Source organism: Mastigoproctus giganteus, chromosome 5 (assembly GCF_048544385.1).
Source record: "Mastigoproctus giganteus isolate SK-2022 chromosome 5, ASM4854438v1, whole genome shotgun sequence".
Lineage (NCBI taxonomy): Eukaryota > Metazoa > Arthropoda > Arachnida > Uropygi > Thelyphonidae > Mastigoproctus > Mastigoproctus giganteus.
The window spans coordinates 31,117,127-31,144,938 of NC_143579.1; the positions used below are offsets into that span (position 1 = coordinate 31,117,127).

A 27,812-nucleotide genomic window follows, 5' to 3' on the forward strand; every position below is an offset into this window, starting at 1 on the left:
GGAGCTAATTTATTAATTTCTCTTTTCTTGCTTACGTGTCACTAAAAGTGTCAAAAAATTAATTCATTATCTGAAAATCCCTCTTCACACCTTGGGAAAGCTAATTTTTTTCAGTTCACGCCAGTCACGAATAATAAAATTCATTTATTGTACTGTACTTCGTACCCACATTCCAGAGATTAATGGTGCCATTGTGATTATTAATAACTATTTAGCTAACTGAGTATGCGAGGATAAAAATCCAATTTTAACCTTACAAACTGCGCTTAAAAAAAACGACAACCCCATTATTCTTAATAAGTCTGAATATTTAAACCAAACTAATTAATAAATTATATTTGTACTTGTGGTTTTCTTTAAATAAGGGTTGGGGAAAGGGCGCAAAATGATTTAAGGCATTAAAAAATTCTCTTATCATTTTCACTGCTGAAATATGCGTGCGGAATCATAAATTCGTCTTGTTGCCAAGTGCTTGATGGTGAGTCATTAGTGCTTGAAACAGAGTCAAAGTCTCAGTATTCGTTTACGAAATTAAACCCAAGTATGGTAGAGAACCCTGAATTTCAGCACAAGACTGATTAACTCAGTCATTGTGCTCATTTAATCAGTCTCAGGTTTACCAATTCTATCAAATGGATTTGGGGAACTCTTATTGCAAGTTCCTTCAGAACCCACCTGCCCTTTATTGCCATGATCAAATTGACACACTGGAGACAAGTTTATCAGCTTTATGTTAATGTGAGTCAAGTACCCTTAAGGTCAGTCAAAAGTGCATTTAAAGAGGAAAGTCAAAAGAACTTAAGACTCTCCGAAAAACCTGCTTAATATGCCGATAAAAACTTTTTAAAGTGGTTAAAATGACTTCTAAAGTATTTAATGTGCGTCATAAAGTGCTTAATGCATGTACAAAGTACTTCTAAAGTGTTAAATATGCTAAAAAAGCACTTAACGGTGTATATAAAGTGCTTAATGTGGGTAAAACGCGCTTTTGGCTCTTAAAAAGTGCTTAATATCTGTTAGAAGTGTTTATAAGGTGTTCAGTGTGCGTTAAAAGTGCTTCTAAAGTTTAATGTGCGTCTAACAGTTTTTATGCGCGTCTAAAGTGTTTAATTCGGTCTTTAATGCTTGACTGGATAATCTGTGTCAAAAGTGCTTATGGCTCGTCTAAAAAGCCTTAATGTGTGTTAAAGGTGCTTATAAAGTGTTCAGTGTGTGTCAGTAGTACTTATGGCTGTCAAAAAGTGCGTAATGTTCGTTAGAAGTGTTTATAAGGTTCAGTGTGCGATGAAAAGTGCTTCTAAAGTTTAATGTGAGTCAAAAGTGCTTAATGAGCTTCAGAAGTGCTTATGCGCGTCTAAAGTATTTGATTTGGTCTTTAATCTGCCTCAAAGGTGCTTCTATGGTGCTTAATGTGCGTAAAAAAATACTTAAAGGTATGTACAAAGTGCTTAATGTGCACCAAAAGTACACGAAGGTGCGTCCAGAGTGCTTCATGAGCTTTAAGGTGAGTATAAATCAAAAATTCCTTACTTGGTGAAGCAAAGCGTTTGTGTGTCATATATGTGTTATCACCATACGAATAGTTCCTTACAATTGCTTCTCAAATAAGCCATAAGTGCGTCACGAATATGTCAGTGTGCGTCATTCACTTTGAACGTGTTGGCAAACAAAGGATAGCGATCTGTTTTTAAACAGAAAATTTTAAAAATAATAATAAAATAACCGGCGTCATAGACGAATAAAATCATTTGCCGGCAAGTAGCCACCCGAGTGTTACGGCCTGCTGACGTCCCTAATCCACTTTTCGTTTCAAACGCGTTCAAATCAAGCACCCATTTGCTAACAGGCCTGTTAATCCGCCTACTTCGCGGATGATTCATTTTAGTAGCAATCACCGTTCGTTCGGTTGCCGAGTAAATCGGGTCGGCTCTCCTTTGAAGGGTTCATTGAATATTCATAATGGCTCCGTACTATAAGTCACGTTTAGGCCTGGTTAAGATCGCTCAACGCATTTACAATTAAGCGGCGATGTAAGAGATGGTTCTTATTAGTCATACCGTCTAGAAGAGTATGTGTAAGCAGCGTTCCTTGGGATTAAGCGCACAAGTCAACAAATCATCGGGTAGGGAATTAGACGTGTCATTAATAAACTGCGTTTCTTTCATTATTGAACCACCAGTTATGAACGCAGTTCACCTCCAATACATCTCTTCAAGTGCGCAGACATTTTAAATTTCTTCCTTACATTGTGTTTATCAATCGCGTCAATTATGCAGTGGCAATTAAACGCAATAAGTAATATAATTATATACAAATCGATAAGTTGATGATTTTTACTCAATTAGCTTAGGATGCCATGGACTCAAGCGATATGGGAAAGTTGTTCCCCGTCCTCGGTTCTGCCTAAAAATGCCATCGGGGTGCTTTATGGCAAACCTATTTTATTTGAATAAATAAATAAATAAATAAAAACTGTTAATGACGTCACATGTCTACTGCAATAGCTTTGATCTTGACGATCATGGCATTGGTCTCTTATTTGGACTAATTGCTACGCTAATGTTATCTTTTGCAGTAAGAAACATAGGTGAGCATCTTATTAATAATTAATCAGATAATAACGTCTTATTATATTAGATATTTTGATAATATAATGATACTATAGTTTGCAACAAACCTCTGGTTTTAGAATAAATACACCACCTTCTGACTGAATGTTTGAACAGTCATTAGCAATTTAATTTTAATAATTCTCTCCATTGTGTGATTTACCAAACCAGTATTAAAACGTTCCATTCTACCGAAACAAGGTTTGATTAGTCTGCTCACGAGAAGGATTTTTAAAAAGCCTTCTTTATCAGATCCTGATTACTCTTGTGTACCGAATGCATGTCGTCTGAGCAATATTTGATGTGCAAAGGTAGTTAAATTGGAGACGCATATTAAACAAACTTTTAACAAATACTTTGAGAAATTTTTTACACCGTTGCTCATAACAGTAGCGCATTAAACTATGGCAAGAAACGGAATTTGTTACAGAATCTGTGTCACATTATAATTAACGTAATTAAGGCTATAGCTGAGCTAACGAGCTTGGAAATTGAAATGAGAGTGGACTACCAAGTTCCCATCTGTGGTAAATAATGTTACTTAGCTTCGAGTGTTTTATTTCTTAGATCCAAATTAATGCCGGTAATTTCCTTTTTAACGACAACCAATTAATTTTCTTAAAACCAAAACAAATTTCTCCAACTAAAACCCAAACATTCAAACTCCAATTAAACTCTTAATTCTTCGAGTTTCTTGGGTTTTTTGTTTTTGTTTTTTTTTTTTTTTTTTGTTTTTCTTTCAGAAAAGCGAAGACTTATAAAGATTTTCAGTCTTGGAAACTAACCTTGTATAACCTTCTGGTGCTGTTGTGGCGCTCATGTTACTGCACTTTCGTCCTTGATGAAGGATTCAGTCCGTTATCATCTTTTGTCAGCTTCATTACGTGAAAAGCGAAGCTTTTAAAAGTGTACCATATCAGCACGCCAGAACTTTAGCGAGGAGACGTTTTCGCTGTCAGAAAATATCGAGGAAGGATCTAGAAACATACGATAACCGTGAAATACTGATTAACATAAAGTACACTTGGTTTCGCAGTACTTGGCAGCTAACGCTGATAAAAGCATACTAAATGCGTGATTATAAATACGGGTGCCAGACGAGAAATGCTTATTTTTAATCCGTGTATTTTCCCAGCGTGAGCTTGGAATAATAATATTACTGGCAGTGTACATAATTAATGCTTCGAGGGTCAGTGGTCCAAAGAGTATCACAAAACCGTCAGTTATGAGATTGAGGTCGTGCTCTTGTGTAGACGAATATAAATGGCCAGTGTAAGGTTTGGGAGATGCCTGAATCACTGCTTTAAATACGAGGTGCATTCCACAAATAGTTTCTGATCATTTAAATAAATAAAGTTTCTGTTTATACTCCGGTACCACCACATGGTCGGAGAAGTCCGCAAGAGAGAGAAGACGAGAAACAGTATTGTATTTAATAATCACGCGGGCTAGAACCATGAGTTATATCTGAAAAAATAAGAGTGTGTGGAAGTGTTTCAATCCCTTTGTCATAAAAATTGCCATTATGGGCTGTTCAGTAGTTGTAATCGCGCTTCACTGTCCTTCCACACTGAGGCGCATTATGGCCATGTTATCCTTGCGCAGTAAAGCCTACAAACAAACAACCTTGCATTGTGGGCGAAAAAAGTCCGGTTCGAATCCCGTCAATGTCTTTAGTAATTGTTGTGGAATTTTTCACACATGGCTGACTGAGTTAGTCGGTCTCAGGAAAAAGTTGTATGGTTTTCTCTTGGAATTTTTTTCCAGGAGTAAACTCATAGCGTTAGTTGTTTTGGCACTTATTACACAACTAACATCTTACATGATGTAAAAATTCAATGACAACTTTGGTCTTGTGAAGCGATGTGTGTCTTAATGCAAAATCAAATTGAATGATGAAAAGTTGGGTCTGCTCAACCACGGACAAAAGTTGTTTTTTTTTTTTTTTTTTTACTGGTGAGCACTCAATTATAGTTTGATTGTTTGGAATCTTTTTTTTTTTTTTTTTGTCTTGCATAAAGGGACAATGGAGTACGTCATTAGTGGCTGTCCTGCTCAGCAAATGCTCAAGATATGCCTCATTACGTATCAGCAGGACTTGACGCACGTCCAAGAGAGCCTGCTTTTTTTTCTTTCTTTTTTTTTCTTTTTTTTGCATACAACTCCAATGGAACCAAGCGCGAGCATACCTTTCACATCGCCAAATCCTAATGGAAGAAATTATTCCGTGGGAAAGGCCCACTTTTGGAGATAAACTCAATAGACTTCCTGTGTTCCATGATCAGTTTCTCCACAAGAATTGAGTTTCCAGGAAAATATTATGAGTGAGGTCTGTTAGAGCTGGAGTTCCCTCGAATAACAACTTTACCATCTTTAAATTCACAAAACCATTTTAGAACCATGGCATCAGAAGGTGCAGAGACCCCACACGAGTGTCTGACACAGACAGAACGACTTGCCTGCGTAACGCTATAGCAGAACTTGGGTTCTGCAAGTACGAGTAGTTATCCATTATGAAGTTAGTAATCCTGAATGAATTCCCAATCTTTCATCGAACTTTCGCTCTCATCATTTTTCAACATCGTTATATAGATCCATTAACTTTTTTTGTAAATTCAGGTTGCTGTGAAACTGTAAACATTCAGTCCTAAACTAATTCTGAAGGTTCGAAGGAAATAAAGTTTTTACAGCTAGGTATTTCAGGTTTAGGTAAAAGGTGAACTGCAGCCATTATCAACCCACTGCAGGATGGAAGCCTCCTCAACAATTCATGCTGAGGGAAATGGACTATAATCTTCCACGCTGGTCCAATGCGGGTTGGCAGATCGACCGTATTTAGCAGTCAGGGGGCTTGAACCCCGGTCTACTCAAAGAGCATGTGCTACTGCACTCCCGCTCCTGACTACTCGGCTACTTTATCAGTCCGTAAATATGTAAATCGACCCGTAACCCCTGAACACACAGTTGCACTTGCATTATGATCGCATGGGATCTTTGACTATGTTATCAAATGTAGCTAACTTTTACCCACTGGACTCCACTTGAGAATTATATGGTAAGGAAAGAATGGTGTTCTTAAATCTTCGTGTATCAGCACTTTTTATTGGAACACTTTTGTAAATTTTCTTCAAAAAGATTAGTTTGTAGAACGCGTTAATACTTTAGGTTTGCAGATTTCATCTAGTACTTTTTATTTTCTTCATTCAGTTTGAATTTTCATCCAAGTAGTGTTGTTTTCGTTGTAGTGAGGTTTTAGAAGCATCAGCGACTAAGGCAAAATTGCTCCGTGCATACTGTCTGAAAATTTCGTTTGTTCTGTGGTTGATTTCTGTTTGCTGGACGAAAAACCATGCTACCCTCGCCCGAGACCGACTAACTCAGCCACGTTGTGAAAAAGGCCGATAAAAAATTATCGACGGTAGTCGAACTCAGTTCTTTTTTACCAGGTGTTGGGGAGGACAGCGATCCTACCAACTGTGCTACCCACGAGGGCCCAAATTGTGTAATAGATACGCGACTTTCTTTTGTTTAGGTTGATTTTTAGACAATGGCCTGTTTAATCGGTCTGGGCACAGGGCGTAGTTTTACTGTCTAAAACTGCAGTTCTTTATTTAATTGACATATCGACTTTTAAGTAAGTCAGCTAAATGCCTCATGGCCTTAGTTTCCATGGCTCGATTATCCAAAACAACTCCGTTCAACCGGCTTCGTAGAGGGCCATATTAGAAGCAATAAATAGACGATTTATATCAGAAAGTTCCTGAAAAATGTTGTTGCACTGATTCTTCATTTTTAACAAAAATATCTTACCGAGTTTAATTTTTATTCAGGAAAGAATTCTAACAATTGCATGGGTTGAAATGATGGAAAGTTACGACGTGAATTCCACCCCGTTGAAGTGTCCTTGTATTCTTCCATTACCACCTATGCATATACCAACTTTAATGTCGTCCCATGAATATGTAATGGATTTTAGTTACGATTTTTCTGTAGAGTGCTTTTTCTTCCTCTTCCTGGCTGCACGACGCACCAGGACTTTCGAGGTCATAATGCGGAAAGGGAGTAAGTCGTATCTTTAGCACTTACGGGACATTTACCTGTGGAGCGGCCCAAGGCGAATACGCTACCGATAACGTTTCAGAATGGATATCGCATTTGATTTTCGAGTAGCCTTCCACTTCCGCTAGAGGCACGAAGCAGAAAATCATTTTGTTCATGCTCCAGAAAAGCGCCAAATGGTAGAGCGTTTTCAGTAATGTCACATTATGTCAAATTGTGTCTACAGTTACAAATAGGGAATGGTAGGCTTAGTAAGATATTTTTGCGCCTTTACTTTTCTTATTTCCTACTTTTTAAGTTTTGGCTGAAAAGATTATTTAATAGCTTAGTAAGTAAAAAGAATTAAATTTTAAAATTAATGTCTTTTGATTCACTAAAATATTTTTAAAGATTTCCGTAAATTAATAAGTCCACCTTTAAAAATTACACGATTATAAATAAATATAACAGCGCCACCTGGCAGTTTTCTTTCTTAAAAGAATTTTCTAGTAAACTATAAATAAATATAGTAGCGCCCCCTTACAATTTACGTAAATCAAAAATATACGTCATAATATGTTAGCGCCCCCTTTTGACAAAAATGAACTATCTGGGAAAAAAACAAAATTATAAACAAGTTTTTTGGGATTCCGAAACATTAATTGAAAAATCAAAAACGCAAAACAACATATTAACAACTCGGAGAAGAATTTGCGTATTAGTCCTAGTAAGTGTTACTAAATTTCCCTGAACTCAATCTCCCACATTATTTCGATTAACTTTAAAGGTTTTGTAAAGTAAATTAATTGAAAGAAACGCTGAAATGGGACTAGTAATGCCACTTAAGGACGAAACACTAATTTAAATTATGGCAAAGTCGCTTAAGTGAGCATTTCCATTGTGCGAACAGCCTTTTGTCCTCGACTGACGAACACAAAAAGATAAATGATTACTTAGACTTTCCAATTACACCATTAAGTATAAACAACCTTTAAGAACTATTTTTGTTCCCTTCATATCCGTAGTGGAATTCGTTTTTCTATATCTTGTCTGTTAATTATGTTAATTATGTTTTAGTTAATAAGCTAATGAAAGAGTGTAATGACCTGATATTGTAACATTAATTACGTGTAGTATGACCAACTAGTGCTCGCCATATTTTATTAAGCCTTAGATAATGACTTTGGCATAAAACGACTCTTTTCTTTTCTTTTTTATTTATTTTTTTCTCCTTCGTGTTCCGGTGGATGTTAGGAGTGGGCGAAAATAGCTTAAGTAGTAGTGGAACTGAGGTTCCCCTTATGAGATGCGAAATTGCTGTTTTATTCTTAATGAAACGTGTGTCACTGGTGTGAATGATAATGGGGAGCATTCCTTACTGTATTTATAGTAATTGGAATTTATCGTGAACTATAAATGCACAGCAATTGTTGGTGTTGATAGGAAAGTGGTAAAAAGAATGGACTGTTGTTTTATTAGAAAAGGATTACAGGACTTAGTAGGCAAGTTTTAAACGCAATATTTTCACCTAATATGGAGTAATGGCAAATGATGAGAGACAGAAAGCTTATATGGCATCAGCAAAAAATAAATCTACACAGTCCACTCATCCGTACCCTCCAAGAATCTGTCTAGTTCTCCCTCGAATTTATTCAACCTATCCATTTCCACAACAATAGATAGAAGCAGGTTGCAACGATCAACCACCCTCTGGCTGAAGGCAAATTTCTGCACGTCTATCCTGCAACCATCCATCCTTCAGCTTATTTAATCTATTCAAGGCTTTAAACACCTCAATCAGACCTCCCAGCAAGTGCCTAGTTTGGATCCCTGCAATTTGCGAACTGAAGCATTTCTAGGTAAGAACACCCTTTTGGTTCCTTCACCAATCTGGTTACCCTTCTCTGCACCAGCTCCAGCAGATATACATCCTTCCTAAAAGTGAGGCCTCCAGAATTGAAATCAAGTACCAATCCAGTTTGTTCGGTTTCCTGTGCTTATTTAATATATTAAAATACAAATCAAAATTACAACACAAGCGCTTTTTTATGATTATTAATGAGCAAGAGGACTTCGAAGTTTGTGAGGAATATTTTTTGCTGTAGTTTGCGCACGAATGATAGGTTATTAATAGCCAAAGTTTGGATGGTATGTCTGTTCTTAGGAATTGATATAAAAGTTTAAAGGAGGTTTTAGTTTTCGGAGGAAACAGGACTTTAAATAAATCAATAAATAAATATATTTTTTGTTGTAAGACATGAAAAGAATTTACAAGAATTGTTTGGATACTTATGAAATATGATGATCATTTTGGGCAGTGTATTGATGGGGCAAACTGAAAAAGAGAAATGAAGACAGATGGTGGGAAGGGAGAACGCGAAATAATAATAAAAGACAAATGTTCTGTTTATGCTCGGGAAAGACCACTAGGTCAGAGGAGTTTATATTAATCATTCTGACTGTGAATTAAATCGTTAATTTAACAATCACCTGAAATTGAACCACGGTTCAATGTATGCTCTGCTACACTTTCGCGCTTATTAAACTTTCTGCTACGAAAGGGAAAGACAGAAAAGAAACGGAGAGAAAGAGAGAGAGAGAGAGGCAAATGGCAACAGGCACACAAAACAGAACTGAATCAGCAAAAGAAGAAGAAACTAGAAAGGTATACGGCGTGAGAGAAAGATAGAGAGCGAGAGAGAGAATAGAAGAAATCGAAAGAGTAAAAGAGAAACAGAAAAAAATGAATAAGCGAAATTTGGTAGGATTAGAAGGAGACAGAGAAGAGAAAGAAAATAAAGAGAAATGGGGGAGGGAGAAAAAGAGAAAGAACATAAAGAGAAATGGGGAGAGAAAAAGAGAGAAAGATAGATAGAGAGACATACAGACAGAAAGATAGATAGAGAGACATACAGACAGAAAGATAGATAGAGAGACATACAGACAGAAAGATAGAATGAGAGAAAGAACGTGAGAGAATCAGACTAGGAGACGAAAAGAGAGATAGAATGTGTGAGAGAGAAAGATGGATAGAAAGAGAAGCACAGAGACCAGAAGGCGAGGCAGAGAGAATGATAGGAGTCATAGAGAGACAGACAGGTATATATATATATATAAAGAGAGATAGAGAGACAGACAGAAACTAGAAGAAAAATAGACATAGAAACACAGAAACTAGATGAGAGAGAGACAGACAGACAGAAACACAGAAAGTAGAAGAGAGAGAGACAGAGAAATACAGAAACTAGGAGAGAGGCATACAGACAGAAAGATAGAGTCAGAGAGAAGGAAAGTTAGAGAAACAGACTAGGATACGAAAAGAAAGAGAGAGAGAGTTAGAAAGAGTGAGAGAGAAAGAAAGATGGAGAGAAAGAGAAGCACAGAGACTAGAAGACGAGACAGAGAGAATGATAAAAAGAGTCTGAGAAAGAGACAGATAGAAAAATAGAGAGAGAGAGAGAGAGAGAGAGAGAGAGAGAGAGAGAGAGAGAGAGAGAGAGAGAGAGAGAGAGAGAGAGAGAAAAGCAGAGTCTAGAAGAAAGAAAAGAGAGAGACAGACGGAAAGAGTCACAGAGAAAGAAAAATAGAAAGAGAAGGTCAGAGAGACTAAAAAAAAGAGAAGGGAGACAGAGGGGGAATCAGAGAGAAAGGCGGATGGAGAAAAGAGACAGAGAGCAGAAGAGCAACAGAAAACAAATTGTATTGCTTTCTGTTCATCTTTAAACTAATTTCCATTGCGCAGTTGGTGAAAGTTCCCAGAAAAAACAACAACAAGAACGCCCCCAAGTGGCTCCAGTGGAGACACAAATGAAGCATCCCAACAGACTGTGACACACTTTTCCAAACGTATTTCGTATTCCGCAGAAGCCGCAATTAATTCAATTTACGCGCTGCCCGCCAGTTAAACTCCGAAGTGGGCATCGAGGGAAGTCCTCGAGACGCATAAACAAAAGCAAACGCGCATATTAGCGGCAGTTGACGATAAAAACAGGATGTGACCCGATATGAGGCACCCCATCCTCATTGTTGCGCTTCATCCAATTAGGAGTAGGTGGACAAAACATGTGTGTCAGCAGGCGGCAGTCTGAAGGTCAATATCATCAACGCGGCCGAATAATCACTTTTCAGACACGATGGGGTGGGCGACGTATTTTAATGCGCCGATCTTTCGTCGGAGATCTTTTCTTTTTGCGGTTCGGCCGCACTATAACACTCGATAAAACGCTTGTCCGCGCAAAAGATCAAAAGTCGTGACTTCATCCGTAATCACCCTCGCGGGCGCCTTATATAAGGTCGCTGACGTCGGCAGTTGGCCGTTCACCACATCTTAAAAGGGGTTCGCTGGTCGGGCGAACTCTACCGGCCGTACGACTGTATCCGAACGAACAATTTCTTCGCTATCGCCTTTTAATAGCTTTAATTATCGGCACTGCGGAATGAGTTTTTCTTTTTTTTTTGCGCGGCGAAAATAGGCGACCTTAATTTATATTTAATATCGCGCGCTGGCGGAAAGAAAGAAAGAAAGAAATAAAACGGTTTAAGGAATTCTGCGGAGAAAAAATGTAATTTAAAAGCGTAATCCGCAGGAATTTTTTGTCGGGGGATGAGCGGCGATTCACTGTCTGAATTCGTAATGAATAGAGCGGGAGGGCTTAATTTAATTCTAATGACAACCGTGTTACGGCTTAGTTTCGTTTCGTCGAAACACTGTCCCTCCCGGGTGGAGGGCTCTTCCTCGCTCACAAGGATGGCCATCAGCACCCTCTACATCGGTTGCCTAATAAAATCGGCCCGCAGTTCAATCTGTGTGCCGATTTGATGCGCACTCTTCGAGCACCAGTGGACACGGACTGTGTCAGCTCTGACGAACTCATCTCTCGCTCTCTCTCTCAATCTGTCTGCCTCTGTCTCTGCCCTTCTACCTATATGTCTTTATCACTCTCACGCTGTCGGTCTCTCTTTGTCTCTCTTTATGTCTCTGTCTCTCTTCTTTCTTTCTTTCTTTCTCCGCGTTTTGTCTGTCTATCTGAGTACTTGTTCTTCGCCTGTTGCACTTTGTTTCCCCCCCCTCTCTCTCTCTCTCTGTTTTTGTTTCTTTGTTTCTTCTCAGTCTCTGTATGTCTGTCTCTCTCTCTCCCTGTCCCTCTATTTACTTATTAATCACTGTATCTCTCTGTCTATCACTTTTTGTTTCTGCCTGTCTCTATTTCTATCTTCTGCCTGACTCGTTCTCTATTTCTGTCTGTCTTTTCCCCTTAATCTGTCTTTTTTCCTCTCTCTCTCTGTCTATCTCTTTCTTTCCTTCTTTCTTTCCCTGTATGTCTGTCTGTCTCTCTGTCCGTCTGCATGCTTCACACTCTTTCTTTCTGTCTTTCTCTCTCCTTATCTCTCTGTCTCTCTTCTTTCTTTCTTTCTTTCTTTCTCCACGTTTTTTCCCTCCCTCTCTATCTTAATCTCTCTTCTATCACTCTCTTTCTCTCTCTCTATTCTGTCTGTTTACCTCTCTCTCTCTCTCTCTTAATCTCTTTGTCTGTTTATCTCTATTTCTTTCTTTCTCTGTGTGTCTTTCTGTCCGTCTGTATACCTCACTCTCTTTCTTTCTGTCTTTCTCTCTGCTTATCTTTCTCAACGTTTTTTCTCTATATATCTTTCTTAATTTCTTTGTTTGTTTACCTCCCTTTCTGTCTCTCTCTCCCATTCTTTCTATCTCACTCTCTCTGACTGCTTCTCTCTATTTCATTTTATCTGCCTCGGTCTCTTTCTCTCTTTATGCGTCTCTGTCTTTCTTTCTTTTGATCTAAATCTCTCTGTCTGCGTCTTTCTGTTTTTTTTTTTTTTTAATCTCCTCTCTCTTTCTCTGCATCTGGTGTCTTTTTCTTTCTATTAGCAAAATACCTTAATTATCTCTCTCTGCAGAGATAAAGATATCCGTCTTATGACACACACCGGTTGGAAGCTCCCTCCACGTAGTTCTCACAAGGACCCTCTTTCGCGCAGGTATTTTCTTAAGTCCAACTAGACAGCAGTAAGACCCATTAGAGATATCCATTCCCCAATCCTCACGTGACAAGATTCACCACACTTATTACTAAACGCCGTGAAAGCAAGTTCAAAAAGTGGACTTCCAGCATCAGCCATTAAAAGAATAACTTCCAGACACCACAAGAAACAAATTTAAAACATCGTTGAAAACACAGTTCTCATTCAGTTTTCAACACGAGAAGCCTCATTTCCATTAAAACAATGTTTTGCACCCTCGATGTACATCGATTTCAATATTCCCTTTGAAATCCCCATTCAACTTTCAAATTCTTCTTATATACGCACCAAGCGGAAATAGATAATAATGGTTGTCTAAAATGGTCTAAATCCCGGGACCAATTAAACTCAACAGTTTAATTGGTCGTTTGAGCACCACTGTTATTACTCTGTATTTATAATCAAGGGTTACTCCATTTCTCTAATTACTGTAGATTATGTTCTAACTTCCTCTCATCTTTTTAGTATATGATTCAGCTACTCTGCTAAGTACCACATACCGAGAGACAAAGAGGCACCATACTTTGTAAGATGTAAAATCTTACAAATATGTTATTTTATAGAAAAGTGAGATTAGTTTAAAGTAAAACTTATAATAAAGCAATATGGGGGAGCGAAACCCTACAAGTCAAGAATATTACTAAGATCGCTCGCAAGGGATTAAATTAGACAACGTCTATACAAGGGGAGCGGTAAGTGAAAAGCTATTGGCAACCTGGGTACACTCGACTCCAAGCGCTCACAGACAAACCAAACAATAGAAACCAGTAGCAACTGCTATTAGTAGAAGGTGTCAACTCTGGAAAACAATAGCGCGGTGGACCATGTGCTGTCGGACATTTCTTTAATCGGTGACACCTGGAGGAGAGATAGGGTAGTGAATACGGAAGAAATGCTGGGAATTAGATTTAAGACGGGCGTCTGGCTGTCGGTGATGGCAAGTTTTATAGATCGTGGGAAATTAGTCTACTGTAGTATAACTATAAGCGGCTGACTTCAAAGGTACAGACAGCCTGAGAAATTTTACAAATTTCTTAAAATAAGAAGTTGGATAGAGCACTAAATAGACAGCGTGAGAAAGATTAAAATTAGCGAATAAGAACAGAGAGAAAGTTGATAAAATGAGTAAGATTGGTTAAACTGAAAACTAGGGCGGTTTTGACATATGTAGGCCGGTCAGAAATTGAGATGAACAAAAAGTGAGTGAACAGGGAGAGGCAGTCAGTACCCCGAGTTGAGTTATGTGGGTGTGTATGGAAATGAGTTAGGGGGACACAAAGTTTAGATTCTTGTCAGAGTTTGGGAAAATGAGTTAGGACAGACGGTTGAGTTTTTTGTCGTGTTATAAAATGTCAGTGAAGTCAGATACCTGAGTTGAGTTATGTGGGTGTTCATGGAAATGAGTTAGGGGGAGACAAAGTTTCGATTCTTGTCGGCGTTTGGGAAATTGAGTTAGGACAGAGAGTTGAGTTTTTGTCGTGTTAGAAAATGAGAGACAAAGGAGATACCTGAGTTGAGCTATGTGGGGGTTTATGGAAATGAGTTAGGAGGGAGACAAAGTTGAGTTTTTGTTGGTGCTAGGAAAAATGAAATAGTCAGCGGACACAGCAGTCGAGATTTTCTTCGAGATAAGTAAAATGAGTTAGTAACATGGACAGTTGAGGGTTCTGTTGTGATAGGAAATATGTGTCAGTTAACAGTTGAGTGTTTGGTCTTGGTGGGAAAAGAGAAGGGTAGCGCCCTGGGAAGTTTTCTTCTTGAAAGAGTTCTTAATAGGTGGAGCGGAAAAAACGAGGGTAGCACCCTATGAGTTTTTCCTTGTGATAAGTTTTAATAAAGTGGAGTGGAGAAGGAGTTAGTGTGAGATGCCCTATGAGTTTTCCTTGTGATAGGTTTTAATAAGGTGGAGTGGAGAAGGAGTTAGTGTGAGATGCCCTATGAGTTTTCCTTGTGATAAGTTTTAATAAAGTGGAGTGGAGAAGGAGTTAGTGTGAGATGCCCTATGAGTTTTCCTTGTGATAGGTTTTAATAAGGTGGAGAGAAAGGGAGGGAAATCCGCAGAATCAGTAGCTCGAGAGAAAGGAGCGAAAATGCGAAATTAGTAGCTCTATGAAAAGGAAGGAAGCAGCGAATGGATGGTAGCCCGAATAAGGTGGAGAAAGAACGCCAGTCCCATGCAGCCAAGAGTTCCTAAAAATTATCTGCAACAAATTCAGGTGAAAGCTGTTCAAGGAGATCCTCAGTGAGCCAAAAATGGAAGTTTGAAACCTCCCCGGAATGGAAGGAAAAAAGATAATAGTAAGTACTGTAAGTTAACAAGGACTGTTAGGGAAACAGTATAGTGATTAATTAAAAAAAAACAGAGATAGCACTAGAAGTAAATTGATAGATAAATTATCTCTTAAGTAAATTATATATATATACTAACAGAGTTTAGTATATATTTAACATAACTGTACCGTTATGTACAAATCTGTTCATAAAACAAATGTATTGTGAGCGGTTTAAATTAAATTAATCAACCATGAATTGGGAAGACATCCCCTATCCTGTTTTGACATGTATTCATCACCATTTGGATTTACAAAATAAATTGAAATTATTAGAAATTTGTGAAACATGGAAAAGAGCACTGGAAAAGCAAAAAGGAATTTGGGAAGAATTAATAATTATCTTCAAAAGTGCCACAGAGGATGACAGCATCATGAATATAGCAAATAGGTATATCACAAAGTGACTAATTTAGAAAATTTATGTAATTTGTATTACTTCAGTTTATAAAATTAATATTCATTAATAATAGTAATTAACAAAAACGATTAGCGGTTTTCACCGATGTATGCAATTCAATTTTTTTTATTTCTTTATGGCGAACGAATTCATTTAATGTAATTGCGATATTTCTGTATTGTCACTGTCTGCGTTTATGTATTGGGGCTGCTAATTAATTTCACATATATTTTTCAGATTTGAAAACTTTATTACAAAATTATCAGTAATTTTTAACGGAAGAGTGGGAGCAGAAATAGCAAAATTATTCTACAAGGTACGATCATGTAAATTGAAAGAATTAACGATTGTAAATCTGTCTGATGTATTTCAACGAGTAGAAATGGATAGACAAATTGAAATCGTAAGAAATATAAGCCAGTTGGTACACTTTCAAGACGAACTAAGAACATTTAAATTTACCAATACAAGTCTCGATTTCGAGTCAGCTGTGAATATTCTGAGAACTGTCTGCAATAAGAATAATTTATCAAAACTGAAAATAAGCACATCTAGATGCAGAGAGAGAGAACGAACTTACATACTTTTATTTCTCTTTTAGAGAGTTTAAAACTTGAGCTCTATAACCACAGACAGCTGTCTACCGTTCCTTTTAAAAGATCAAAGGAATATTATCTAGACTATGTATCTAGATAAGGCTGAGAGCCTTAGAAATGAGGAACATTTCGATACAGTTAATAGAAGATATTATCTAGACTATGTATCTAGATAATTTTATGGTGTCTGGTAATTTTTTTGTAAATTCGGAGTGTTAATTAATTAATTAACTTATTTATTGTGGCAATTACTTCCCTAAACAACAACTTTTACTTTATATTTACTTGCATAAGCTGGTTTTGTTGCTTTCCTTTCAGAATGGAAAAAATAATAGATATTACATGCACTAAAGAAAACTTAGTAGAATTAGTTTTGAGCTATAAGGACATTAGCAGTAATATATGCGCAACTCTGAAAGACACCTTTAAAAATTTAAAAGTACTAAAATTGTGCTACTCGGAATCAGACACAGAAACTGAGTTTCTTCAACAACATGTGTGGAAGATATTAAAACGACAAAAGAAACCTCTTTCAATTGCATACCAATTGGGTAAGTACGAACTGAAATTGATTAATGCATACCTAATTTTCATTGGCGTCATCATCATCTTGATCCGGTTTACATGTTTTATCACATGTTCCCATCTGAAACCTCTTCGTTTCTTTCATTTTCAGAATGTAATGTCACCAAAAATATATTAAAGGAATTACTGAACGAAGATATGCAAATGACAGAATTTAATTTTAAATCAACCTCAGAGAAGGATAATATCAGTCACATGTTGCCCGGTGAAATAATTAATCATGTTACTGAAAAATTCTCTACAACATTAGGTAAGCAGAGAGAGAGAGAGAGAGAGAGAGAGAGAGAGAGAACGAACTTACATTCTTTTATTTCTCTTTTAGAGAGTTTAAAACTTGAGCTCTATAACCACAGAGAGCTGTCTACCGTTCCTTTTAGAACTATGGTTGAATCGTGCTCCAAGCTGAGAGCCTTAGAAATGAGGGACATTTCGATACAGTTAGTAGAAGATATTTACCATACCAAAATAAATAAAAATGCATCTAAGTATGAGTGACAAACTTTTTGCTTCTTTATTTTGCTCGTTGTTCTCGTCCTTAAGACGGGTACTTCACAATGAAAGTAATTTGTCATTTTCTTTGAAGAGAACACAATTCCCTAGCTTTCCTCGCCACAATCAACCCATCTCAGGGTCACACTGTCAAACGAACTTGGCGTTTTGCTCTCGGGCAACTTTCCACTTCCTAATCATTTCTGTGCGATAATTGTAACTTTTCAAAGGACGATGTATTCGAAAAAGAAGAACTCCTCATTACACACAGAAGGCACATTGCTCTAAAGGACCTCCCTTCACGGCTACAATCAAGGGGTTAACAGAAGTTGATTTACAGATGTAGACAATATGAAAATCTCATAACAAAATAATAAAGTATTTAATTTACAAGCTTGTAAAGGGGAACACAACATTTGTTTTTCACTTTTGCAGTCACTCGCACGTTGAAACTTTGCGAATTAAAAATATTACAATTCTGCTCTGGCTTGGGATTAAATTAGACAACGTCTATACAAGGGCAGTGGTAGGCTGAAGGGTTATTAGCAACCTGGGTACACTCCACTCCCAGCTCTCACAGACAAACGAAACAATAGAAACCAGTAGCAACGGCTATTAGTCATCATCATCATCATCAGCCATTTTCAATCCACTGCAGGATGAATGCCTCTCCAGCAACTTTCCAGTTCCTTCTGTTTTGAGCACTGGCCATCCATTTACTACTCAAAAACTCATGAATTTCATCTATCCATCTCCGCCTTTGTCTTCCAGGTTTTCTTCTAGCTCCTCTTGGGTACCATTCTGTTATTTTCTTAGTCCATCTGTCATCATGTCTTCGAGCTATGTGTCCTGCCCAAGACCATTTTAGTTCTTTAGTTTTGATAAGAATGTCCTTTACTTGAGTTTGCTGCCTAATCCATGTGTTTCTCTTCTTATCTAACAGTCTGATTCCCAATATAATTCGTTCCATTCTTCGCTGTGTAGTTCTCAGCTTCTCTTCCATTCTTTTGGTGAGTGCCAAAGTTTCACTTCCATAAGTCATGGTGGGGAGTATACATTGATTCATTATTTTACGTTTCAGACAAACTGGGATATTGCTCTTCAGTATGTGACTATATTTCCTGAATGCTATCCATCCAAAATTTATTCTTCTCTTGACTTCCAGCCATTTATCATTATTACAGCTGATAACTTGTCCCAGATAAGTATATGACTCCACCTTTTCAATTACTGCTCCTTCAATCATTATTTCCCTTTCCGTGGCATACTTGTTCATCATTACTTTTGTTTTAGCCATATTCATCTTTAATCCAAAATCCTTACTAACTGTGCATAACTGATTAAGATTTTCCTCTAATTCTTTGGGATCGTGGCTTATGACCACAATGTCATCTGCAAATCGTAAATGGTTTAGGTACTCTCCGTTCACATTGACTCCTTTCTGCGACCAGTCTAATCTTCTGAAAGCTTCCTCAAGGGCAGCAGTAAACAGCTTCGGAGATATTGTGTCTCCTTGTCGAACTCCTTTCTCGATTTTAAATTTGCTACTGTCTTTGTCTAGTCTAATAAAGGATGTAGCACTCTCATATATTTTCTTCAAAATCATAATATATGGAGTACCTATGCCTTGTCTTTCCAGTGCCCGAAACATTGCCTTATGCTGTATGGAGTCAAATGCCTTTTCATAATCCACAAATGCCAGGCATAATGGTGTTTTATATTCATTTGCTTTCTCCATTAGCTGTGATATTACGTGAAGGTGATCCATAGTTGAGAATCCTGTCCTAAAGCCAGCTTGCTCTTTCGGTTGATTCTCATCAAGTATTCTTTCTAATCTGTTAGTAATGACCCTTGTGAACAACTTGTAGATATGGGATAACAAGCTAATTGGTCTATAATTTCCAATTTCTGATTTATCTCCTTTCTTATGCAGCAAAACTATGATTGCATTATTCCACTGCTTAGGCGTCACACCTTTTCTAATGCACTTTGTGAAGAGCCTTGCCAGTTTTTGTGTTATGTCTCTTCCTCCCAATTTTAACAACTCTACAGTAACTTCATCTTCCCCCGGGGCTTTTCGATTCTTCATTTTCTTCAATGCATGTTCTACCTCATCAGGAAGAATATCGGGTATGTCGTATGTGTTGCTACTTTGCAATCCATCTTCCCCACTGCTGGTATCATTCCCTTGCTCCTTGTATAATTCTCTATAGTAGTCTTCTGCTATTTGAATTATGCCTTCTCTGCTGTTTATAAGTACACCATCGCTATTCTTCAGTTTCAGTATCATTTGTCTTTCTGTATTACTGCTCATGGCTGCTGATTTAAATCCTTTGTTTTCCCTTAATGCTTGTTCTACTTTTCTTGTGTTAAATCTTCTTATGTCCTCTCTGAGTCTCTTTCTAATGGCTTTGCATAACTCAGTATACTCAATTTTCTCCCTGTCAGTGTTTTTCTTGCTCTTCATTTGTCGTCTTTGGTTCATCATGACAAGTGTTTCTTGACTAATTTTTTCTTCTTTGGATTTCTGTTTCCCTATAGGTTTCTTGGGCTTTATCACTTTCAGAAAGTTGTAATATTCCTCGTCGATATCTTGGTCCTGAGCAGTCTGCAGAAGCTCAAACTTGTTCTTAAGTTCCAGTACATACTGCTTTTTCTCCTCCTCTGTTATTTCAAAGACCTTTGTATTATTTACTCGAGTCAGTTTTTTCCTTTCCTTTCCTACATCTATATCAAGTGTACATCTTACCATTCTGTGATCACTTCCAACATTTACCTTATTCAGGACGGTAACATCATTCACAATATATCTTCTGTTAGTGAGGATGAAGTCGATTTCATTAGTTGTTAATCCATTTGGACTCTTCCATGTCCACTTTCTGTTCACCCTTTTCTTGAAAAAAGTGTTCATTACTGACATTCCTTGAGATTCTGCAAATTCCACAAGTCTTTCTCCTCTTTTATTTCTTTCACCAATTCCAAAATTTCCTATAGTTCCTCTTTCTGCGCTGTTTTGCCTTTTTCCAACCTTAGCATTGAAGTCCCCCATAATAATAGTGTAGTGGGTTTTCTGCTCATCTAGAAGACTCTCAATTTCAGTGTACATTTCTTCAACCTCTTCATCATCATGGCTCGATGTTGGTGCATAAATCATTATAATCTTTAGCTTGTACCTCTTAGAAATCTTGAGTATTAGTCTTGACACCCTTGGTGATGTACTTTTGAATTCCAAAATGTTGTTTTTAAAATCTTTATGGACCAGAAACCCAACTCCACCTTCACTCCTTTCACTGTTTCCATTGGTGTACAGCAGATTTCCACTTGATAAACTTATAAGTGATTCATTTCTTCTTCTTGTTTCAGCCAAACCGATGATATTCCAATTCACATTTTCTAATTCCTTTTCCAGCTCTAATATCCTGTCTTCACCGATGAGTGATCGTACGTTATAACAGGCCAAGTTCAATTTCCGTGCATGGCAGCCTGGTCGTACCCAGAGATTCTTAGCACCCTCTGCTTCCACTCTGATCCTCTCGCTGCCGTAAGAGGGAGAGTGAAAGCTGCTGGGGACTGAGGGCCATTTGTATTGTTGTGCTCTCATTGCTGGAGGGTTTGGTCTTTTCCTCTTCACGCTGACCAGGCGTCTTGAAGAGAACCACTCTACACGTTCGTTGCCACCTAAGTGACGTAACACGGCTCACCATCGAGAAGGTGTGCATGAGTGGATTTTAGGGAGGCAGGCCAACCGGACTTCTCCTAAATCTTCTGTAATAGAGAGATATTGGATCCATCAGTGTTTTAGGCTGAGTGTCTGATAACACACAGGATACCTGTTCCCCTCTAAGCCCCTATTAGTAGAATTAGAATTAGTAGAACGGCTATTAGTAGAAGGTGTCAACTCTGGAAAACAATAGCGCGGTGGACCATGTGCTGTCGGGACATTTCTTTAATCGGTGACACCTGGAGGAGAGACAGGGTTGTGCAAACGAAACAAATGCTGGGAATTAGATTTAAGACTGGCATCTGGCTGGCAGTGATGGCAAGTTTTATAGATCGTGGGAAATTAGTCTACTACAGTATAACTATAAGCGGCTGACTTCAAAGGTACAGACAGCCTGAGAAATTTTACAAATTTCTTAAAATAAGAAGTTGGATAGAGCACTAAATAGACAGCGTGAGAAAGATTAAAATTAGCGAATAAGAACAGAGAGAAAGTTGATAAAATGAGTAGGATTGGTTAAACTGAAAACTAGGCCGGATTTGACATATGTAGGCGGTACAGAAATTGAGTTGAACAAAAAGTGAGTGAACAGGGAGAGGCAGTCAGTACCCCGAGTTGAGTTATGAGGGTGTTTATGGAAATGAGTTAGGGGGAGACAAAGTTTAGATTCTTGTCGGCGTTTGGAAAATTGAGTTAGGACAGAGAGTTGAGTTTTTGTCGTGTTAGAAAATGTGAGAAAGAGTCAGAATCCCGAGTTGAGATTCATGTGGGTGTTTATGGAAATGAGTTAGGGGAGACACAGTTGAAGTTTTTTTGTCGTGTTATAAAACGTGAGTAGAGAGTGAGAACCCATAGTTGAGATCTTGTGGGTGTTTATGAAAATGGGTTAGTGGGATTCTAAGTTGAGTTTTTGTTGGTGCTAGGGAAAATGAAATATTCAGCGGACACAGCAGTCGAGATTTTCGTCGATATAAGTAAAATGAGTTAGTAACATGGACAGTTGAGGGTTCTGTTGTGGTAGGAAATATGTGTCAGTTAACAGTTGAGTGTTTGGTCTTGGTGGGAAAAGAGAAGGGTAGCGCCCTGGGAAGTTTTCTTCTTGAAAAAGTTCTTAATAGGTGGAGCGGAAAAACGAGGGTAGCACCCTATGAGTTTTTCCTTGTGATAAGTTTTAATAAAGTGGAGTGGAGAAGGAGTTAGTGTGAGATGCCCTATGAGTTTTCCTTGTGATAGGTTTTAATAAAGTGGAGAGAAAGGGAGCGAAATCCGCAGAATCAGTAGCTCCAGAGAAAGGAGCGAAAATGCGAAATTAGTAGCTCTATGAGAAGGAAGGAAGCAGCGAATGGATGGTAGCCCGAATAAGGTGGAGAAAGAACGCCAGTCCTATGCAGCCAAGAGTTCCTAAAAAAAATTATCTGTAGCAAATTCAGGTGAAAGCAGATGAAGGAGATCCTCAGTGAGCCAAAAATGGAAGTTTGAAACCTCCCCGGAAAGGAAAGAAAAAAGATAGAAGTAGGTGAGATATTATTAAGTACTGTAAGTTAACAAGGACTGTTAGTGAAACAGTATAGTGATTAATTAATGAAAAAGGGATAGCACTAGAAGTAAATTGATAGATAAATTATCTCTTAAGTAAATTATATATATACTAACAGAGTTTAATTCAACAAGGTTGTAAAATGCAAGAGAAACGAAAGATAAGTAATAGATTAAATTGTTGTTCAAATGATTATAATATGTTAGAAGGATAATAAAGTTTATAGTGAGAATCTTTGAATGTTCTAAAGATAGATAATTGAATATAGTGTTTGTATTGATGAAGAATTGGTACAACTGAAAGACTAATAACAAATAGAGACTTTAGGAAAGTTAAGATTGGTCTTCAGTGTATCGTGACAGAATGGAGAGAACACAGAGTATAATGATGAAAATAGCATATTGATTGTTAATATAAGAATAATATTTGCCTTGATTTAACTTTGTATGCATATTACATATTTTTTTATTCAATTGCATATTATATTGTATATATGTATGTAAATAAACTTTGTTGTTTATTAATTTGTGAGTTTGTTATTCCTGAACACTCAGCCTTTCCGAAGGGAATTATAATTAATTGAGAAGTTCCCTTGAATCTGGAATTCTCTTGTGAAGCAAAGTCAGATGTGTACGTGGGGGTGTAAGGAATAGTGGTCTATATAGTTATAAGGGAACAGAACAAATAAGGAATATTTAATAAAGCATTATTATTATACATATTCAAAATAAAATTTAAAGAAGAGTAAAGACATATGTATGTATATGTATATTTATTAAGGACCTTCGATTCCACCCCCCACAACTTGATTTACAAAATACACTTGGCAGGGGCGGACTACCCATAAGGTTCAGGGGTAAAGCCTGGCGGGCCAAGTATACTGAGGCCGCTTTACAGGCGAATATACGAGAGAATTCTACAAATGTATTTTAATTTATTTATTCTTACACATTTTGTGTAAGAATAAATAAATTAGTAAAATAGTAAGAGAAACATGATTTAACTATGAAAATATATAAATTTCTACACATTAAAGTATTAATTTCCAGTAGCAGGCAAGCCGACTGTGCAGGAGGTCGGTTATACCAGAACCCGGTTGAAAAAACGTTCCCAGTCCTCTCCCTGGTGATAAAAATTTAAGAAACAAAACAAAAACGGAAACAAAAAAGAGAAAAAGAATTTCAGGTGTTCTAAAAGTGGAAGGTTGACATTTTATAGATATATTTAGTGAATGAAGTATGTGACGAAACAGATCCAATTCAAATCAAAGATTGATTGACCCTACCATGGTGTGAAATAATCCCATATACACTAAGTAGCTACGTTATTATACTACGCAGGGATGTTAGTCAACAGATGTTGCAAATTGGATGGTTTGGAATCTCTACTCCGAAAAGCATGTTCAACCTCATTTGGCAGATACCCATTTGGACTGAGATCTGAGCAGAGAGGTCATCACAACAGGCCGAATTCACCCTCACGTTCTTGGAATTTGTTCTCTACAATTTTGGTCTTGTACCATGGAGGATTACTCAGTTGCAGGAACCCATTCGCAGATGGATAAAGTGCAACCATGAAGAGGACATTCTTTCCTGGTCGGAAAGAATTTCCACATAATCTGTGGCTTTCAAATATTTCTCCATTGCTATCAAGGGACCACAGCCTGGGAAATACTTCCCCCACCGCCATTACCAGCTTTCATTGTTGACGTCGGACAGGACTGATTCTATGGACTCATGCCGTTTTCATCATGCTCTGCTCCTTTCATCAGTGTGAAACAGCAGAAGCCAGGATTTGCCACACCAGGCAACGTTTTTGCGGTGGTTATAGCCACCATCTTCCCTCCAACGGGTGGTAAATCCCCTGATTCGAAGCTAGTCAATAACGGGAATGCTGTGGACATTTTACATTCTGTGGCTGAGTTAGTAGTTCACGAGCGTGGATAGCAAGGTTTTCTCCTCCAGCAAACTGGAGTTTTTCATCCAACAAAACAGGCAAATCGACCAGAGAACACATGCAATTTATGAATGTATTATACATGGTCATATGGGTTGGTTCTCTTGATTTCGTCTTTCATAAGAGACGGATTCTAACTAAGCATTTTCCAAAAGAGCCCATCCACCCAGCAATTCACTTTATATAATTCTTTATACAATGTTGGAACACACTACGAATCTCCCAACGTGTTCGCTTTATATTTATTTAAATGCGGATGAATAATTCTTCGATGTTCCAACAGATTACTCGAAAATTTCTCAAGGGGGAACTAAAAATTGAAGAAAGAAAAAAATAAACGAAAATCGTGGGGAACATCAAACTGCTTGGCACACAGTTTGTGATTTTTCTTCTGTAGTTCGCATTCTTGACGTGTGACCGACATACGCAGTTAGTGCAGTCGAAGGGGAGACCCGAATGATTACAGCGTTCTCAGAACCAATGAACAACTACGGACAACTTGCAGTTTACGTCACTTGTCAATATTCTCTCACTTTAGGGGTTTGAGTGAGTGAGTGGTTTCGTTTTTGAGTTTTATTTTCGTGTTTTCTTTTAAAGCGTAGAGGGCGCTGCTTGCTTAACCATGGCAGCCGATTGTGATCGAATAATATCTGGTTACGAAGGCAATAAACCGAGAGGCTTCGATGTCCTGTGACGTCAGACAGCAGCTGTCACGTGACACTTTTCTGATTTTGGTTAATCGTTGTACTACAGATGTAAACAGGAAATTGGAATTCGATACAATCGTTTTCTGGGTTCGTGCGAGATTATCTTCTAATTGCGATCTGGTCATTTGGGTAGAGATCGTGTCGATGTCTGACGAAGCCAATCCACGCTGTTAGCGCAACTTGTTTCACGGTTCCCCTCTATTTGACTCTGCAGAAAGGTAGGGAGGCTTTGGACACGCGTGAGAACGTGCACAAAGGCTTCATTAGGGGTGGCGGGCCTTGCTTGGATTCTGAACTACTTGATGAGTATCGTTAGGGAACGGAATTTCTCTATGGGTGCAGAGATCAGAGGTTAAAATGAAGTATTGAACATTTGCGTAGCTCGTTTGCTTTTTAAACACAATCGAGATGAAATTAAAAACTGAGGATGACACCCGGAAAAGTTTGCGAAATCACATAAATTATTTGGACCACGGCGTCGTAGTAACGTGCAGATAATGAGTCGACGACATGGGCCCGAGCCAGCTAACAACACCAATAGACGATAGCGCTATCGGCTGGAGAAGGAATCGGTTAAACCCACTGTTCGGATGATAAAGAAGAGACCACTCGATAAGCGACCGCCTGCTGTTCTCTTTCGATGACCGCCCTACGTCGGATGTCCCAAACGATAAATGGCCGAGTCATTAGGGTGCAAAGTTCGATGTCGATCACTTCAAAAGACAACAATAACAAAAATGGTTATTTTGAAACACTTGAAAGTTGTATGAGTTCATTTAACACTCATAATTATGAATATAATTTCAGAATTTTCTCTCTCTCTCTCTCACTCTCTCATCTTTTTTTCTTAACTGTTTTTTTTCTTCATGTCTATGCTCTTCTATCACTCTATATTTTCATATAGAGCCTCTCTGAATCTGTATTTCTGAATGTCTCTATTACTCTATCAGTCTATAAGCTTGGGTGATATTCATCTGTCTATTTCTTTCTCTCTCACTCTATCTTTCCTCTCCCTCTGTTTCTCTCTCTCTCTCTGTCTTTCCTTCTTGTTGTCACCAATCTTTCTCTCTATCTTTACTCTCCCTCTGTCTCTCTCTCTCTCTCTCTCTCTCTCTCTCTCTCTCTCTGCTATAAATCTTTCTATTTTTCTTTTTTCTCTCCCTCTGTCTCCGACCTTTCTTTTTCTCTCTCTCTCTCTCTCTCTCTCTCTCTTTGTCTCCATTCTTTCTATTTTGTTCTCTCTCTCTCTGTCATATCTCTCAACTATTCAGTCTTTCTCTCTTTTCATTTTTCTCTTTGTCTCTCTCTCTCTTTGAGTGTTCGTCCACCTGCCATCCTGTGTTCATCTGTAGGTCTGTCTCTTTAATCGATATTTAATCTTCAAGACAAGGATGTATATAAAGTTTAATCTCTCTGTCTATCAACCATCCACATCAAATTTGCCTACTTGCCTACCCTGTATCCGGAAACGCCTCAGCTTCACTGAATTCTTCTAATCTTAATCATCGTCTGGAAACCCTCTAAAACTGAATGTCTGCCGAACACCAAAAAAAAAAATAAATAATAAATAATAATAAAAAAAGACCATTATAAATAATTGCATAAACACCTATCGATTCTCTGAAATGCCTCTATGATTTGGTACAAGATCCCTAAATCGTTCATCAAGAAAATGAGAAGTATCAAACTTACCATCCGAAAACCATCTTAAAAGCTTCATTGCGCAACAGTTTCATCTACATACCCATCACACACACACACACACACACACACACACACAGAATCAGAACTGACAACATGAAAATGCTTATTAACTTAAGTACCCACATTCAGGATCACTTTAATATTTGGAAATATATCGGCTGGAAAATCCCCATAGGGGATTTTCCAGTCGAACCTGAACAGGATAAAAACTCTAAACAGATTCTTCCCAATTGTAATAATTTGTGTCTTCAAGGAGTCATCTATCGATTTAGATTTATGGAAGTAAACACCAACTGTAGTGCAGGCTTATGCCTGTCACTTACTTTTACAGTAATTAAAGGACATTATTATTACATACCAGTGATCTATTTCTATCTGTCCTTCTTCAACTCTCTCTCTACGTGTACACATAATGTCAATAATAATGTCTTTACAATCATCTTAATGGTAGTTCTATTTTAATATAAATTGAAATGACAAAAGAGTAGCATTTATCACCGAGGGATTTTTTTAACCCTCGAAAAAAAAATAATTTATGTTTTCTCAGTACTAGAAAGCGAAAGGAAAAGAAATTCAAGGGGAAAAAAAACTAGAAATCATTTCTCGACACATTTCTATAAGATAAAAAAAAAGGAAAATAAAAAATCCACGCTCACTAAGTTCTCTCCAGCCGACAAAGGAGTGTCCATCCACTGCGCATTCATATCTGCGCATTGTTGTCTTCCTGAACATCTAAATTAAAGACGCATTAAACGTCTCTCCCCCATCGACCCCTACTGCATGATTAGTCGTCCGACAGCGTCACAATCTAATTTACGAACTATACCTTCCCAAAAAAAAAAAAAAAAAATAGCTTTGCAGAAACTTTCAGGAAACAAGTGGTTTCGGGAGGGCGAGCGGGTGGGCGTTCACGACTTTTATCGATTATAATCGCCAGCGACTCCACGAAATATTAAGAAAACGTTACATTTTTCGGTCACGCAGGTTACAAAACATTTCATAGATAATCATTGTATGGAAAAGGAAGGAAAAACCAAGCTGGTATTGATTACGTAGCGTGGACACTGGCTTTTCAACTAGCTGTTTCTTTTCTGGTAATCC

The 27,812-nt window shown here is 37.8% G+C and overlaps 1 protein-coding gene across 1 annotated transcript in view; it reads left to right on the forward strand.

The window, feature by feature from the left end:
- The window catches only part of LOC150085280 (lachesin-like), a 189,007-nt gene that overhangs the window by 51,345 nt on the left and 109,850 nt on the right, over positions 1-27,812 (forward strand). The window lies entirely within an intron of this gene.